Here is a 17631-nt window from a genome sequence, read left to right as displayed (position 1 = left end):
GTTTCCAGCACTTAAACGAGCTGTGAGAGCATAATGGCCTTGGGAGACAAGTTATCTCCCAGCCTTTGCAGGGCATCCGCCTAACATTCTCACCCCCACCCCCCACCCCGTACCCTAGGGAAATGATGGCCAGCAAGAGGGCTCTGAAGGTAATGGCACTTGTTGTCATGCCTAAGACCTCGGTTCAATTCCAAGGTCCCAGATGGATTGGTTCCCACAAGTTGTCCTCTGACCTCCACATGCACACCAAGGCAAGATTGAGACCACACAACAAACACACACACACACACACACACACACACACACACACTCACATTCACATTATCATACACACCATACATATACACATACCACATGCATAAAAATACACATATACATACACACCATACATACATATACCACATACATGCACATTCACATACCACACATCTACACACACACTTACATACACACACACACACACACACACACACACACACACGATATAGAAGAAAAGAAGCATTTGTGGAGTGCTGGTGGTGTCCTGGGGTGGCTGAATACTGAATAGTTTCTTCCAAGGAAAATTTGGTGTGCATGTGTGTGTGTACATGTGTGTGCGTGCATGTGCATGTGTATGTGTGTGTGTGTGCCTGTGTGTGTCTCTTTGTGTGTCTGGTGTGCCTGTGTGTGCCTGTCTGTATGTGTCTGTGTGTGTGTCTGTATATGTGTGTGTCTCTGTATGTCTGTGTGTGTCTGTATGTGTGTGTTGGGAGTGGGTGGCAGTGCCATGGCATGCTGTAGAGTTCAGAGACCAAACTCAGGTGTTGGTCCTCTCTTTGCATCTTGTTTGAGGCAAGGTCTCTTGTTCTCCACTGCATCATCAGGCTAGCTGGTCCAGGAGCCTCTGGAGATTGCCCTGCCTGTGTCTCCAGTCACACTGGTAGGAGTTCTGGGATTACAGGTATGTCCTTCTGAATCTACTTTTACATAGGTTCTGAGGACTCAACTCAGGCCCTCACACTTATCTAGCAAGCACTTTACCCTCTGAGCCATCTCTCCAGCCTAGGCTGAATATCTTCATATATATTATGTCATTTTGTCTTGCTAACAGCCTGTGACAATAGTCTTGATACTGTATTATGTTGATTGTGTATGTATGCACATGCGAGTGTGTGTGTTTGCGCGTGTCTGTGTGTATGCTTGTGTGTATACATATGTGTGTGTATCTGTCTCTGTGTGTATCTGTCTCTGTGTGTGTGTTTGTGTGTATGTTTACCTCTGTGAATCTGTGTGTCTGTGTATGCTTGTGTGTATGCATGTGTGTGTATCTGTGTATATGTCTGTCTCTGTGAGTGAGTCTGTGTGTGTGTCTGTACGTGTGTGTCTGTGTATGCATGCTTGTGTATATGTATGTGTGTGTCTGTGTGTGTCTGTGTGCATGTATGTGTATGTGTCTGTGTATGTCTGTGTGTGTATGCTTCTGTGTATGCATGTGTCTGTGTGTCTGTCTCTTTCTGTGTGTGTATGTCTCTGTGTGTCTGTATGTGTATGCTTGTGTGTGTGCATGTGTGTGTGTCTGTGTGTATGTCTGTGTCTGCAAGAGAGCCTGTGTGTGTGTGTCTGTATGTGTATGTCTGTGTTTATGTCTGTGTGTGTATGTGTGTCTGTGTGTGTATGCTTCTGTGTATGTATGAGTGTGTCTGTCTGTCTCTCCCCCCCACCTCTCTCTCTCTCTCTCTCTCTCTCTCTCTCTCTCTCTCTCTCTCTCTCTCTGTGTGTGTGTGTGTGTGTGTGTGTGTGTGTGTGTGTGTGTTGAAGCAAGGTCTCACTCTGTGTCCTGGATTATGCTGACATCCTGATGGATGATCTAGCCTCTTTCTCCCGAAAGCAGGGGATATGGGTGTACTGCACTATGCCGAGCTCTTCAGTTCAGTTTTACAGATGAGAAGCAAGACTGAGCTGAGGGAGATGGCTTCATGGATAAAGTTCTTGCTATACAAGCATGGGAACCTGGATTCTGTCCCCAACATCCATATTAAAAACAAACAAGCAAGTAGAAGAGGAGATGTGTGTCTGTAATTCCACTCTGGGGAAGAGGCAGAGATTGGAGAATCCTGGGAGCTCACTGGCTGGCAGCCTAGCCGATCAGTGAGCTCTAGGTTCAGTGAGAGACCTGGTCTCAAAAACTAAGGTGGAGAGTGACTGAGGAAGACACCTGCTGTTGACCTTTGACCTACACATGCTCATCATGGGCATATGAATCCATACACACACAACACTCTACATACACTATGCACAGGCATGCACATGCATGGGTGGTGGTGGTGGTGGTAGTGGTGGTGGTGATGATGGAAGAGGTGGAGGAAGGCTCATCTTGCTGTTTCAGCCCTGGTCTCTTCCTCTTTCCGCACACCCAGATGCCCTTCTCTCTGGGTGCGTCTCTATTGTCCAAACCCCACAGCTTTTGCTCCCATTTCACGCCCCACCTCATCCCCAACAGTCATGAATGAATAAGACCCTGAATTGATACAAACTCAGAAGACCCGTTTCTGCCTTGCACCTGTGGTTCTGGGAAGTACTCACTATCCCATGAGATTGAACAGACACCTAATTAGGGGAGAGTAGCCAGGAACGGTGGGCACACGTCAGACACCATGAGTGAGCACCCAGAGCACAGTGGGAATCACTGAAGAGGGGGACAGGCAGGACTGCGGGACTGGCCAGCTTCTATGGGTGGGATTAAAGGTGTGCATCACTACTGCCAGCAGTGCCACCACCTCTTTCTTGCTTGATCATTGCTTGGGCATAGCCCAGCAGTATTCAAGGTCTGTGAGAAGAGGCCCTATCGGAAAGCGTGCTTACTGTGCATCCTAGGGCAACAGAGGAGTAGTCTGAAGTGGTTCAGGTTTCTCTGTGTGTGCATGTGTGTGGTGTGGAAGCCAGAGGTTGGTGTCAAGTGTCTTCTCAATACTCCACTTTGCTGTGTTTTTTTTAACACTTAGAATTTTTAGATTTATATTGCACCGCATGTGTGTTTGTGTTCACATACACGCACACACATTTGTGCATACATGCATGCTATGCTGTGTGTGTGCTCAGAAGACAACTTTGAGAAGTTGGCTCTCTCCTTCCAACATGGGTTCTGGAGATGGAGTCAGGTCATCAGGCTTGGGGACAAGTGCCTTCATCAGCTGAGCCATCTCCCATCTCATTGGCCCTCTGCTTCATTGTTTCAGACAAGGTCTCTCACTGAATCTGGAGCTTAACAATTTGGTGAGACAAGCAAAGCCAGCGAGCCCCAGCAACCCTTCTGTATCTGCCTCCTCGGTGCTTGGATTGCAGCTTATTCTGCTGCTGGTGACTTTTACATGGGTGTTGAGCACCCCAGCTCAGGTCCTTGTGCTTGCCCAGCAAGCACTTTACCAACTGAGTCATTTCCACCGCCCCAGGTCTCTTTCTCCTGTGTCTTCACCTGATTGGACACAGCTCTGGACTCTTGCAAACTCATTCCCACACCCCCAGAAGACCAGTGGGGAATAAGCAAGGCTAATTTCTGAACAGAAGCACTTTATACAAATTCATGAGCATCCACACTGTAGCACACTAACCGTTGGACCATCTCTCCAGCCTGTGTATTCTTCAGGTGATTGGGCTAACATACGTCTTTGATGCTGTGATTGCCCTCCCTGTCCTCAGACTTGTGAGGCATGCACTTCATCAGCTGAGTCACCTCCTTCGCCTTCTGTTTTTCTTTTTTAAAGACAGGATCTCTTATAGCTCAGGCTGGCCTCAAACTCACTATTCAGCCAGGATAACCTTAGACTCCTGGTCCTCCCTCCATCTCTGGAGTACTTGGACAACAGGTGTGCACCACCTTCCCTAGTTGGGGAGGTTTCTGCTTTCTTTGCCTGGTGAAAGACTTAGTAAGTTGTCCATAGCACCCAATGCCACCTGGGAAAAAATGTCCTGAAAAGATGCTGTGCCTGAGACTTGCTGTTGTTATTGCTGTTGTTGTTGTTGCTGCTGCTGCTGCTGCTGCTGCTGCTGCTGCTGTTCCTCCTCCTCCTCCTCTTCCTCCTCCTCCTCCTCCTTGCTTTCTTCTTCTTCTTCTTCTTCTTCTTCTTCTTCTTCTTCTTCTTCTTCTTCTTCTTCTTCTTCTTCTTCTTCTTCTTCTTCTTCTTCTTCTTCTTCTTCTCTTCTCCTTCCTTTAATGAAAAGAAATTTCGGTCTGGTTTTTCTTTGGTTTTGACCTTACTGTCCCCCAAAATAATGGTGGTGTTAGCTCATAATTTTGACAGTATCTTGCTTTGCCTATCACCCAATGCTTATGTTGTGAGCTTATGTTCAAACTTCATCTTGGCTCAAAGTCATGGGCCATTAATAATGTCTGACTGCAAAACTAAGGAGCCACTAAATATTATACTATTTATAAGTAATCTGTTGCCCAAGGCATTGAGCTACTTAATGAAAGTTTGAATTAATGTGTAACTTAAGAAATGGATCGTTCTACAAATATAAGCTACCAGAAGCATAATTTAAGCTGTTCTATTTGCTCTACTACTTGGGTGTGGGCGAGAGCAGTAAATGAATGCTGAATACAAATAATAATGAAGTGTGATGTGGCTCAGTTGGTAGAGCGCTTGCCCTGCATGCATGGGGTCCTGGGTTCCATTCTCGGTGCTACATAAAGTGGACATGATGGTATACACCTACAGTCCCAGCACTTGGGAGGTTGAGATAGGAGAATCAGAAGTTAAAGGTCATCCTTGGCTACATATTCAGGTCAACCTGGACTATAGAAACAAAAAGCATGTAACTGGCCAATGCCTTGGAATAACATTTAAATGTGGCTGGCATATGTAGGTCTTATAACCCCGGGTGCGACATCCTAGGCAGAGTGAGGCCTAGGTAATAGCAGTGGCTGTCACTTAATGTGTCTAAATGGAAGTTCAGAGCTTGCTCGCTTACACTGCTGTGGACTGGCTAACGAGTGCAGTGTCAGCATGAAACCAATGCTGACCAATGTTGCTTGTATAGCAAGGGTGTCAGGAGAGAGGTGTGGACAGTGATGGAGGGGAGAGCTGAAGTTTAGGTTCACTGTCTCTGCAGTTCTGAAGGATACCCAAGCCAGAGCCATTAAAACTGTCTTGAAGGCTGAGGGGGCAGCTCAGTAGATGAAGAGCATGTGAGAAGTGTGCAAGGACTGAGCTCAGTTCCTTGGAACCACACAGTGTTGGATGTGGCAGACAAATCTGCAAACCCAGCACTCTTTCAGCAAGATGAGAGGCAGAATCATGAGAAGTCCCGGAAGCTCGCAGGCCAGCTTGCTTGGCTCAACAATGGTGGAAGGTTGAGACTGACCTCACCAGATATTACCCTTTGACCTCTATGTGACCTACACACACACACAGACACACACAGACACACACACACACTCACACATACAAGAGAGAAAGAGAGAGAGAGAGAGAGAGAGAGAGAGAGAGAGAGAGAGAGAGAGAGAATGAGAGAGATGAATGGACAGACATTCATTATCATTTCAAACTGCCTTGGGTTGGAGAGATGGCTCAGCGGTTAAGAGCACTGACTGCTCTTCCAGAGGTCCTGAATTCAATTCCCAGCAACCACATGGTGGCTCACAACCATATGTAACAGGATCTGATGCCTTCTTCTGATGTGCCAGAAGACAGCTACAGTGTACTTATATATAATAAATCTTTTTAAAAACCTGTCTTGAAGGGATGCAGCAACGACTCATTTGGAGAAGCGCCTGCCTTACAAGCATGAGTATGTGAGTTGGATACCCACAGCCCATGAAAAACAAAACCACCCACTCACCAAATAGGAGATAAAACAAATGAATAAAACAGTAGAGCACACAGCTCCTGAGGAAACATACCAGAGGCTGCCCTCTGGACTCATGTGTATGTGTACCCATCCATATACAAACAGGAACAACACATGTGGTCTTGATCTGAATTCTCTGAGACTTACTCTAGTGTGGGGAGGGATATGCCAGGTCCTGTGACTGCCCTTAGAGAAGCTCACCCCTCCTATCCCACCCTCTCCCACAGCTTGGGGTAAATCTGATGGAGGCTTTGTCCTGAGGAAGTCCAACAGCTCTTGGTCATTTTGTAAATCTGATGAAGATTTTGCCCATCCAACAGCTCTTGGTCCCTCTTGGTCACCCATGACCACATATACAGTGTGAGTTCTATCTCTTTGATACAGAGCTTGAGATCCTGAAAGCAGTAAGAGTCAGGAGCATGCTTGGCTGATGGGAGGTAGGAAGATGCCCAGGCATGAGTGTGTGAAGGAGATGTAGGCAAGGGCTGTGGTGAAAGCCTAGAGTTGAGCTGGAAGCCCAGCCTGGCTCCAGACACCCAGAACTCTGGTCTCAGCACCACAGTATTCTGCAGATCCTGGGCTTGGACCCCGACAGTTGCATGGAAGTCAAGAATCAAGACCCCAGTGGAAACCATAATGATTATGCTACTGGCTCAGGACTTTGGCCTATGAAGAGCGGGCTGAGAGTCTGGTCCTCATCACTCCTGGCCTGTGATCACTTCTTCTTCCCCTTGGCCAACACTTCCTGTGCAGCTAGGATTGTCTTTGCCTTTCACAAGGCTGACCTGAGCTACACAGTTCCCTAAGGCAACTGTGTGTGTGTGTGTGTGTGTGTGTGTGTGTGTGTGTGTACATGATGTGGCAGTCAGAGGACAAACTTCAGGAGTCAGGATTCTCCTTTTACCCTGGGCTCCAGGGATTGAACTTGGGTTGTCAGGCTTGGCCACAAGCATTTTTACCTGCTGAACCATCTCACTAACCCCCACCTGATTAACTTCATATGTGCATGTATGTGCATATATGTACTATAAGCACAGGTATGTATAGATGTATACATACTCATGTATGTATGTGCATATGTAGGTCGGGGCAGTCTTGAGTGTCTTTCCACAGGTATCATCCATGTTTTGTTTGAGACGGGGTTTCTTTTTTTTTTTTTAAAGATTTATTTATTTTATGTATGTGAGTGCCCTATCTGCAGGTACACTTGCACACCAGAAGAGGGCATCAAATCACATTACAGATGGTTGTGAACCATGTGGTTGCTAGCAATTGAACTCAGGACTTCTGGAAGAGCAGTCAGTGCTCTTAGCCACTGAGCCATCTCTCTTTCCCAAGACAGGGCTTCTCACTAGCCTTCACGAAACTTTCCAAAATGGCCAGCCAAGCTCCAACGATCCTCCTGTCTCTGTTTCCTAAGTACACAGCACTGCACCCGGCTATGTATACATTTCATCTATTTACTTAAGGTGTGGAGGACACATGCCTCAGCTCATGTGTGGATGTCAGAGGACAGCTTTCAGAAGACAGCTCTCTCCTTCCACTATGTGTGTCCTGGGGATTTAACTCAGGTCCTCAGGCTTACAAAGAAGCACTTTACAGACAGCCTCTCCAACCCAATGTACACCATTAATAAGGAGCATCATTCTGAATGACCCAGAGCCTCAGATGACTGAGGGCTTCTAGAATCTCAGGTCTGGCAGGAAGGGACAAACTCAGGTAAAAGTGATGGCACCTGGGTGGAGGTGACCACCCGGTCCTCTCCTGGAGAGGGTGTGGCCCACCCTTTCCCAGCTGCAGCTGTCTTCCTGTGAGTGCCCCGGGAACTGTCCAGCTATCTCTCTGCTGAGTCACCAGCTCCAGCCACCATGTTGGCTGAGGGCCTGAGTCAGATGGATGTTCACCTCTACTGGAGGGAGGGCACCAGTCTGCAGCCCGGAAGGGAGCTGCTATACCAGTGCGGTGTATACCTGTAGACATTTACATACCTGAAGTCCATGCTTTGTTAGTTCAGGTGAGTCCAGGCCTTAAGGAAGCCATGGCCGGGTGGGAATGGCTCTTTCATAAAAAGTGAGATTCCAAATTCACTGCTAAAGTAAGATAAAAGGGTCAGATCACTTTCCAGAACATTCTGTTTGGTTGGAAATGCCCTCACTTGGTAGCCTGCTTGCCTAGCATACCTGCGAGCCTGTATTCAATCCCCAGTTTCAGTTCCACCCCCTCGGGGGTAGGGGTGGAAAGATCAGAAGTACAAGGCCATCCTTGGCTGTGTTGTAAGCTTGACAGAAGCCTGGCCCATTTGTGACCAATCCCCAAAGCAGAGAGAACCATTTGCTGTAGGAGAAAACTTGGAGAGTGAAAGGGACAGGGACCAAGGTCACCAAGTCATGAATGGCCCAGGGTCAGATCTTGTCTTAAGTGTGGCCTGTTCTTAGAGGCACTAGTTAGGCCCCATTTGGACTTAAACATGTTTACTGAAAGCAGCCAGTGGCCTTTGTCTGTCTGTGCCTGCACAACATAAGAATAATGTGACCACATGCTCACTACATGACATTCCTGTTGTAAGTACTCCACATACACAGTACAAAATAATCTTGATTCTCTCAAAGCTCATGAGAGGACTGGCAACTCATGCCCATTTCCTAGATGGCAAAGTAGAGACACATAGATCCCCTTTTTAGAATGAGGCATTATCTGGGGGCCGGGGAGAAGGCTCACTCATAAAGTGATTGCAGAGCAAGCATGAGACCCCACGTTCCTCCCCAGAACCTACCTCAAAGCAGGATGTGCTTGTTCATGCTTGTAATCTCAGCACTGTGGGGACAAAGACAGGTAAGTCCCTGGGGTTCTGTGACCAGCTAGCTTACTGAATTGGCAAGTTCCAAGACATAAGAGAACCTTGACACTTGAGGTTGTCATCTGGCTTCCACATGCATGTACAGACAAGTGCACATATACCCCCACATGTGTTCACCTACGCCCACATAAACACGCATATTTTAGGGGCTCTCTGGAAGCAGATGGCCACACATATTGTCCTGTGCACTTACTGGAGATGTTATCCTGAGTTCTCACAGAAAAGCAAAGTTAGAAATGTGAGGGGCAGCAACTTCCTTTTCACTGCCTGTCTCTCGTTTTGTTTACATTGTCTGAATCACATACAGGGATCCTCTGTGGAAATGATACAAACTCTACCAACAAGTAAAGATAAAAGACACATATGTCATCAGAAAGTTGTGAGGACAAACAGAGCCAATGCAGTTATGAGGTAGGACCCCAGAATCCATGCTAAAAAGCCAGGTATAGCACATGCTAACCCCAGTGCTGGGGGAACAAGACAGATGGATCTCTGGGGCTTGCTGGTAAACCAGAAAAGTCTTCTTGGTGACTTCTGGGCCAGTGAGAGGCCCTATCTCAGAAATGAATAAGGTGGACAGTACTCTGAGGAATGATAGCCATAATTGACCTTAACGTGAATGTGTGTGCACACATGGACACGTACATACACAGGTGACTGCTGACCTCAACATGGATGTGTGTATGTGCACACATGGACACATACATACATAGGTGACTACTGTCCTCAACATGGATGTGTGTGTACACATAGATACACATTCACAGGTGACTGCTGACCTCAGCATGGATGTGTGTATGTGCACACATGGACACATACATACATAGGTGACTACTGTCCTCAACATGGATGTGTGTGTACACATAGACACACATTCACAGGTGACTGCTGACCTCAGCATGGATGTGTGTATGTGCACACATGGACACATACATACATAAGTGACTACTGTCCTCAACATGGATGTGTGTGTACACATGGACACATACATACACAGGTGACTGCTGACCTCAACATGGATGTGTGTGTACACACACATAGACACATACATTCACACACACACACACACACACACACACACACACCAGACAAATCCTAAAATAGAGAGAATCAATTTAAAAAATTAATTCAGTGAAAGATTAGCTTTAGGTAGAGACAGAAAGAAGCCCTGTATGGTGAGTCACTAAACAGCAAACATCACAGACACACAAGGGAAAGAGATTATGTTATGGCCCTGAGTTGACCAAAATACACCTCTGCCGTAGAGCATCAACTCAGCTCATAACATGCAGGGGACTGTCACTGATTTAGCCTTTCAGGGTAGCAATTTAACACACAATTCAAAGGCCCTTTGACCTGACACTTGCATGCCAAGATAACCTCTGGCTGGGAATACTTTCTCAATGTTGCTCGTCTCTGCCATTGCAGCACAGTTCCTTTGAGGGGAAAATTAGAACTAGCCCAGATTTCCATCAGCAGGAGTCTGATAGCTGCTAATAGAAAGCCTGCACAAGTGGGAAGTCACTAAAAGACAGATTGGCGTGAGTCACACAGAAAGGAACCAACCTGCAGAAGGAGCTCGTGTAGCACCCTCGCAGGGTCTGGTGGCCTGCACATGTACCTGCCGCCAGCCAGTCATCCTCCATTTCCTCATACCCAGAGGGAGTTAGATGACGTAGCTACTGAGGTACTGGAGATATTCTGATAGCCAAAGGGAGGCGCCAAATATATCTAGAAAATCCTCATCCCTTACAGAATGACCACCGATAAGTCAGGGACAGAGAGACCTTTGAGACCAGACTCAGAAGAAACAACCTTAAAATAATAGACATAGAGGTTACAGTGATGTAATCCAAACCAGGACATACTCTGGGGCCTCCAGAACATAGGATAGAAGGATAAAATAGACTCCCTTAGAACGTCCAGAAGGAACCAGCCTGCCAACATCTCGGGGTTAGACTGCAGCCTCCAGAGCTGAGAGGAAGCACAGTCACTCCAGCCTTGGTCCTTCCTGCTGCAAAGAAGCCTGCATGGAAAGGCTGAGTGCTCCCCAGACTGTGTAGGTACATGGAGGTCTCCTGGCCGCTCGGACCAGGATTTGATGATGGTAGCCAGGGCAGAGATTTCTCCTTGACCAGATTTCCTGACTAATTGTCAGCCCAGGTCCCTAGGGACCCGAATAAGACAGTGTCGGTCATCTATGAAGCCTACACAGGCCTTCTGGGAATTGCAAGGGAAAGAATATCCCCCACTTGACAGTCAAGAGGCTCCCCATGAGGGTACATGTTCTCTGTTCCATCTCTACTAATTTGTAAAATGACCCCAGCGGGGACAGTTCCTAGTCTAAAGAGACATGGGACATGGGACATCTTGTTTTCAGCACTATTTGCTTTCTGAGATGGAGTCTCTGGTAGCCCCTGAGCTCTTGTACTTGCTCTGTGGCCTGTGACTAATCACAAGCACCTCTGAGTTCTGGGATTACAGGCATGTGACAGCATGTGTTGTGTATGTAGTACTGGGAGGGAACCTCGGGCTTCATTTATACTAAGTGAGCCTTCTACTAACCAAGTCACATCCTCAGTCCTCCAATGGCTTGAGAAACACTAAATAATAAACATAGATAAGACACCAAGTGAATAAAAATTTTAAAATGACGCTGATGGGAAAACAACATAATTGACTTTACATTAAAATTTTTTTCATTTTTTTAGGTATGTATTTGTGTATGTGTGTGTGCATATGTGTGTCTGTGAGTGTGTATGTGTGTAGTGTGTCTGTGACTGAGACTGTGTGTGTGTGTGTGTGTGTGTGCAGTATCTGTAACTGAGTATATATGTATGTTTGTGTGCAGGTGGTGTGTGTGTGTGTGTGTGCATGTGGGGTAAGTGTATGTGTGTGTGCAGTATTTGTCTGTTACTGAGTATGTGTGTGCATTTGGGGTGTGTGTGTAGTGTGTCTGTGACTGAGATTTTTGTGTGTGTGTGTGTGTGTGTGTGTGTGTGTGCAGTATCTGTTTGGTACAGAGTATGCATGTGTGTGTGTATATGACATGTATGTGTGTGGAATGTCTGTCTGTGACTAAGTACCTATGTATGTATGTGTGCATATGGGGTGTGTGTGCATGTGGGGTGTGTGTATGTGTATGTGCAGTATCTGTCTGTGACTGAGTATCCATGTATATGTGTGTACATGTGGGGTGTGTGTGCATGTGGGGCGTGTGTATATGTATGTACACATGGGGTGTGTGTATATGTATGTACGTGTGTGTGTGTGTAGTATGTCTATGACTGAGACTCTGTGTGTGTGCATGTGTGTGTGTGGGTGTATGTGTGTATATGGTGTGTGTGTGTGTGTGTGTGTAGACCACATGGGACCAAAAGATGGTTGGATCCTGGGAGCTGGAGTTAAGGAGGTTGTGAGCTGCCTGACCTGGGTGCCCTAGCCATCTCTCCAGTCTCCACAGAAATAACTAAAACATTACAGAAGGCACCCAAAAGTGCTGGTGGGAAAAGAAACTCATCAGCAGATGGTGGCAGGACATGGACCTCATATGGCTCCCCCACCTTGAGCATTGTGAACTTGACACAAGCTGAAGTCATCTGAAGAGGGAACCTCAGTTAAGGAAATGCCTCCATGAACTTGCGCTGTAGGCAGGCGAGGCATTTTCTTAATTAGTGAATAGCAAAGGAGGGCCCAGTTCATTGTGGGTGGTGATATCCCTAGGCAGGTGGCTCTGGGTTCTAGAAAAAAGAAGGCTGGGCAAGTCACAGGAGCAAGAAAGTAAGCAAGCAAGCATGGCCTCTGCCTCAGCTCAAGCCTCCAGGTTCCTGCCCTGAGTTCCTACAGCAAACAATGATATGGAAGTGTAAGCTAAATAAACCCTCTCCTCCCCAACTTCCTTTTTGGTCATGGTGGTTTCATTGCAGCATGAAATCCTAACGAAGATGGGTATATTTTAAATGGTTCATAATGAAACACTAAAACATTAGTTGTTTTTCTTGTTGCTGTGACAAAATACCTGATGAGAAGAAACTTAATGAAAGGTTTGTTTTGACTCACAGTCCATCATGGTGGGGAAGCATGGGGCAGCTGGTCACATGGCATCCACAGTCGGAAAACAGAATCCGCAGCTACAGTCCAGTCCTCTCAGCAGGCAGACACCAGGCGTGAACCAGCGGCTCTCGTTCAATCCTAAAGAAACCCCAAGACTCGCCAATCAGCCCAAGGCCACAGAAAAGGCGAGAAGCTGCAGGGACCTCAGAAGCAGTTCTTTGGTGAGTTTCTTGGTGTCAGTGTTACAAGAGGAGCTCAACAACACTGTGTAAGGCAAACCAGTACATGGGTGTTGTTAGTGAAGAATCGCCAGGCGGAGCAAAGCAAACCAATGCTCAGGCTCCCACTGTCTGTGGGTCATATTATAGTCCTTCATCACCTGTCCTTTCACCCGTGTGCCCCAGCAAACCATCATGGGACATAACTGACTTCCCAAAGAAAGTAGAAATTCCCACTACACCCTACCACTACACCATATCCTCCAGCGCCCCACCATTTTGGGTATCTGTTTTGTAGTGATGGAAATCAAACCGAGGTCCCCATGTATTCAACAGTCTACCAACTGAGCTGCATCCTTGCCTCCTTGAAGTACTTTCAAACATCTTTAGCAACGAGTGAAGACATTAGTGATAACATAGTAGAGAAAAAGGTGCCTGTGCAGATGGCTTAGCAGGTAAAGGTGTTCGCCATCACGTCTGATGACTGGAGTCTGATCCCCATGACCTGCATGGTAGAAGGAGAGATCCGACTCCTAAAAGTTGTCCTTTGACTTCCACATGCAGCTCTGGTGCACACACACACACACACACACACACACACACACACACACACACACTATGTGCACATACATGCATATGCACACACACAAGGGCTGAGTGAATCCCAGTAGTACTTGAGTACAGCAGCATGTGTGGAAATCCAGGATGGATAAATGGTGCTGTTCATTTAACAGTGCCAATCTCTGGCATTGGAGCTGGTTCTTTCTGTTTTCTTCTTTTACTTGTTCTTATTTCTCCACATTTATAAAATAAAAATATGTTCCTGGGGTTGGGGATTTGGCTCAGTGGTAGAGTGCTTGCCTAGCAAGCGCAAGGTCCTGGGTTCGGTCCCCAGCTCCAAAAGAAAAAGAAAAAAATGTTCTTGTTTTAGCCAGAGACCCAGGAAACTAAGAAGGGCCTGTGTGACTTTGCTAACTCATGGATTGCATAGAGCAGGCTGGTCTCCTGCCCTCCAGGCCCCCAGAAAGTTCTACGAAGCTGAGCACTTAGGACAGAAGCTGCTGGGAGTGCTGACTGGATGGGGAGGGTTAGGGCGGACCATCAAATTCTCTCTTTTGGTTTTTTGCACATGGCTATGTGGGGTTATATGTGCGTTCACATGTATGTGAAAAGATAAGTGTTTGCCCATGTATACACATGCCTATATGTGTATGCATATGTGTGTGTTTATATGTGGAAGTTAGAGGTAGATTTGGGGTCTTCCTTGACCACCCTCACCTTCTGTATTGAGGCAGACTCTCTCACTTGAACATGGAGAATGTGGAGTTAGCTATGGAGTCAGCTAGCCTATGTAGCCAGCTTGCTCCAGGATTACTGTCTCTGCATCATAAATTCTGGGATTACATGTGGGCCACCATGCCTGGCTGGCATTGCATTTGTTTGGGTGTTGAATATCTCCACCAGAGTCCTTGCTGTTGTATAACATGCACTTTAACAGTTGAGCCATCTCCCCAGACCCCCTGCTGATTATTGGCAGAGCCTGGCCCAGCCTGCTCAGGATGGCGAGGTGGTGATGTGTCTGTCTCCTTTAAGGTCTCTGGGCACCGGTACCAGGAAACCTTACCGTCCTTCATGCGGCCCAGCCCAGCCCGGCCCAGATACTTTGGCCCTGGCTCAGGGGCTGGGTGCCAGAGGAGGTGAGCCAGGTGTCAGGGCTGATGCCTGCATCTGGAGGTTTGTAGCAGAGAGGCACGTTGTCCCACTCTTCGTATTGAGATCCGATTTCATCATTTGACCCTGACAGGCAGGGTATCGGAGCAGGGAGCAGGCAGGTGGTGCCAGCCAGGCCCAGCCAGCCAGCTCCTGTCTTTGTGCCTCATTCATGGACTTGCCAATGTCAGGAGCATCCCATTGTCTGGATGGGCAGGACGGCCAGGACCATCCCTATAGGACAAGGAGTGGAAGTGAAGATTTCCATGCCCCTAGTAGAAGTTCCCCAGGGATCCTTGCTGTCCTCTGTGACCCAGCCTGTCCCCATCAGCCTGGTACCCTGTAGGATTCACAGTATGCCTGCTTGCCTTTGCCTCTGCCTGGGTCCTCTTGCCATCTCTGCCTTCATAGTCTTCTCCTCTGTCCTATCTGGAATGACTTTGCCTCACTGAGGCAGACCCTGCTGGTGTGACAACTCCTAGATAACCAGTGGTCTTTACATAGCTAATATACTGTGTCATAAAGGGTATCCTCCAGTCATTTACCCATACTGCTCTTGACAGAGGACTCCCTGAGACCTGAGACCACCATGCAAACTGGTTCCTCCAGGACACTGTAACCCCATGAGTGCCTGTGCAGGATATGACCTGCTTAATTGCACAGTGCCTTGACCTGGGTTGTTTAGGGGCCCACGATGACGGGATGAGTGAATGGATAAGGAGGAATCAAGGGAGGAGGAGAGGAAACAGGGAGTTGGTCATGTGTTTCTGTTCCAGCTTCCTGTTCTGCATATCTGCAAATGAGTACCTCTGAGGCTCAGGAGATGGAAAACACAGTAAACACAGCAGAATGGGCTTGGGGATGCCTGGGATGTCTGTGGCACTAGCTGGAGACAAAAGGACAGATCCTATCCTCTGAACCTTGGGGACCCTGGAAATTTGAAGCAGGGTTTTCTAACTAGCATAAGCTCCTCGGGGCAGATGTAAAAGAAGATTAAAGAATATAAGCCAAGAGCTGGAATCTGGGACAATGGTAAAGCACTTATACAAACGTGAGGGTTTGTGTTCCCAGAACCCACAGAAAAGGTAGTGTCCACTATGGGACTCCCAGTGCCCATTTGCTAAACAGCCTCACCTGATTGGTAAATTCCCCACACCAGAAACACCCTGTCTCAAAAAGTGTGAGCCGGGCCTAATGGCACACCCCTTTAATCCCAGCTCTCAGAAGGCAGAGGTGACGAGATGCTGTGCTCTTACAGAGGACCTGAATTATAGCTCCCAGCATGTATGTTGAGTGTCTCGAAACCACCTGAAAGTCCAGTGCCAGGAGACCCAACACCCTCTTCTGACCTCCACAGAGACCTAGGCTCAAGTACATATACCACATACAGATAATTAAAAATAATTTTTTTAAAGATTAAAAAAAATCAACAAGATGGACACCACCTGAGAAGGAATAGCACTTGAGGTGTCCTCTGGCCTCTACTGGCAAAGATGCATGCACACACATGCACATGCATGCACATGCACACACATGCACACACAGAATGCAGTACAAATCTGTGCAAGACGTAAGACCCATTGTTGTGGTGTGACACGTTAGGTACTGAGGACCAAACATGAACTCTGTCTCCACCTTAGCTTCTCACAGTCCAGATGAGAAAATGCAGGTGCCTGTCCCTTCCCTCCCCAGGACCAGGAAGTCTCAGGGAGCAGGACTCTGATTTTCTAGAAGAGAGTGTGGAAAGGAGACAGAGCAGGAGGCCAGGAGACCTGAGCGGAAGCCAAAGGTGACCACACAGAGCTGGATCTGGGCCAGGCTCCATCTCCATACTCTTTGCCCAGGCGATATCTGTGACTGACTGAGCGCCTGCCAGCCCCAGGGGTTTGACACGGTGAGGATGACACAACCTGCTAGAGCTTGCTAAGACATGAGCTCTCAGAGCAGTGGAAGAAACTAAGCTAAGGGGTTTACCTATGGCCAAAGTGTGGCTCAGGGGTAGACACTTGGCTGGAGTGCAAACAGCCCTAGGTTAGGCTGGTGAGATGGCTCAGTGTGTTAAGGAACTTGCTGTCAACTCTGACAGTGTGAGTTCTAGCCCCAGGTCCAGAAGGTAGAAGGAAAGAACAGACTCTAGCAAGTTGTCTTCTGACCTCTATACATATATGTGTGTATCGAGCACATCCACATGTGTATACATATGTGTACATACACTGTGCCAGGTGGCTTTATGTCAACTCGACACAAGCTAAAATCATCTGAGAGGACGGAACTTCGACTGAGAAAATGCCTCCATGATGTGGGGCTGTAGGCAAGCCTGTAAGTCTTTCTTCTTTAAATGGTGATTGATGGGGAAGTCTAGTCCACTGTGGCTGGGGCCACTCCTGGGCTGGTGGTCCTGGGTTCTATAAGAAAGCAGATTGAGCAAGCTAGGGAGAACAAATCAGTAAGCAGCACCCGTCCGTGGCCTCTGCATCAGCTGCTGCATCCAGGTTCCCTCCCTGTTTGAGTTTCTGTCCTGATTTCCTTCAGTGTTGAAATGTTACCTGAATGTATAAGCTGAAAAAAAAAACCCTTTTCTTCCCGAGTTGTTTTGGCCATGGTGTTTCATCACAGCAATAGAAAACCTAAGACACACACACACACACACAGGCAGATGGACAGACAGACAAGCAGATAGACAGATGCAATAACAATCTAAAAACATGTTTAAGAAAATACTAAAGCCCCTGATCTCTATCCGAGCAGTGCACAATGAGGACGAGGAGACTTGCTGTGTAATTCTACTGATACAGATCTAGAAAGTTCAGAACAATCTAGAGTGAGAGAAAGTAGGTTGGTTGATGGAGATTGTGAAGAATCACAGGACAGCTTTGGAGATGAAAAGCATGTTGGTTACCCTTGAGTGGCGGGTAGTGATGGCCCCATGAATGTGGGTTCTAAAAACAAAAGCATGCATCCCATTAT

This window comes from Rattus norvegicus, chromosome 13 (genome assembly GCF_021556685.1).
Source record: "Rattus norvegicus strain SHRSP/BbbUtx chromosome 13, alternate assembly SHRSP_T2T, whole genome shotgun sequence".
In the NCBI taxonomy this organism is placed as follows: Eukaryota; Metazoa; Chordata; class Mammalia; order Rodentia; family Muridae; genus Rattus; species Rattus norvegicus.
Note: the sequence above shows the minus strand (reverse complement) of the source record.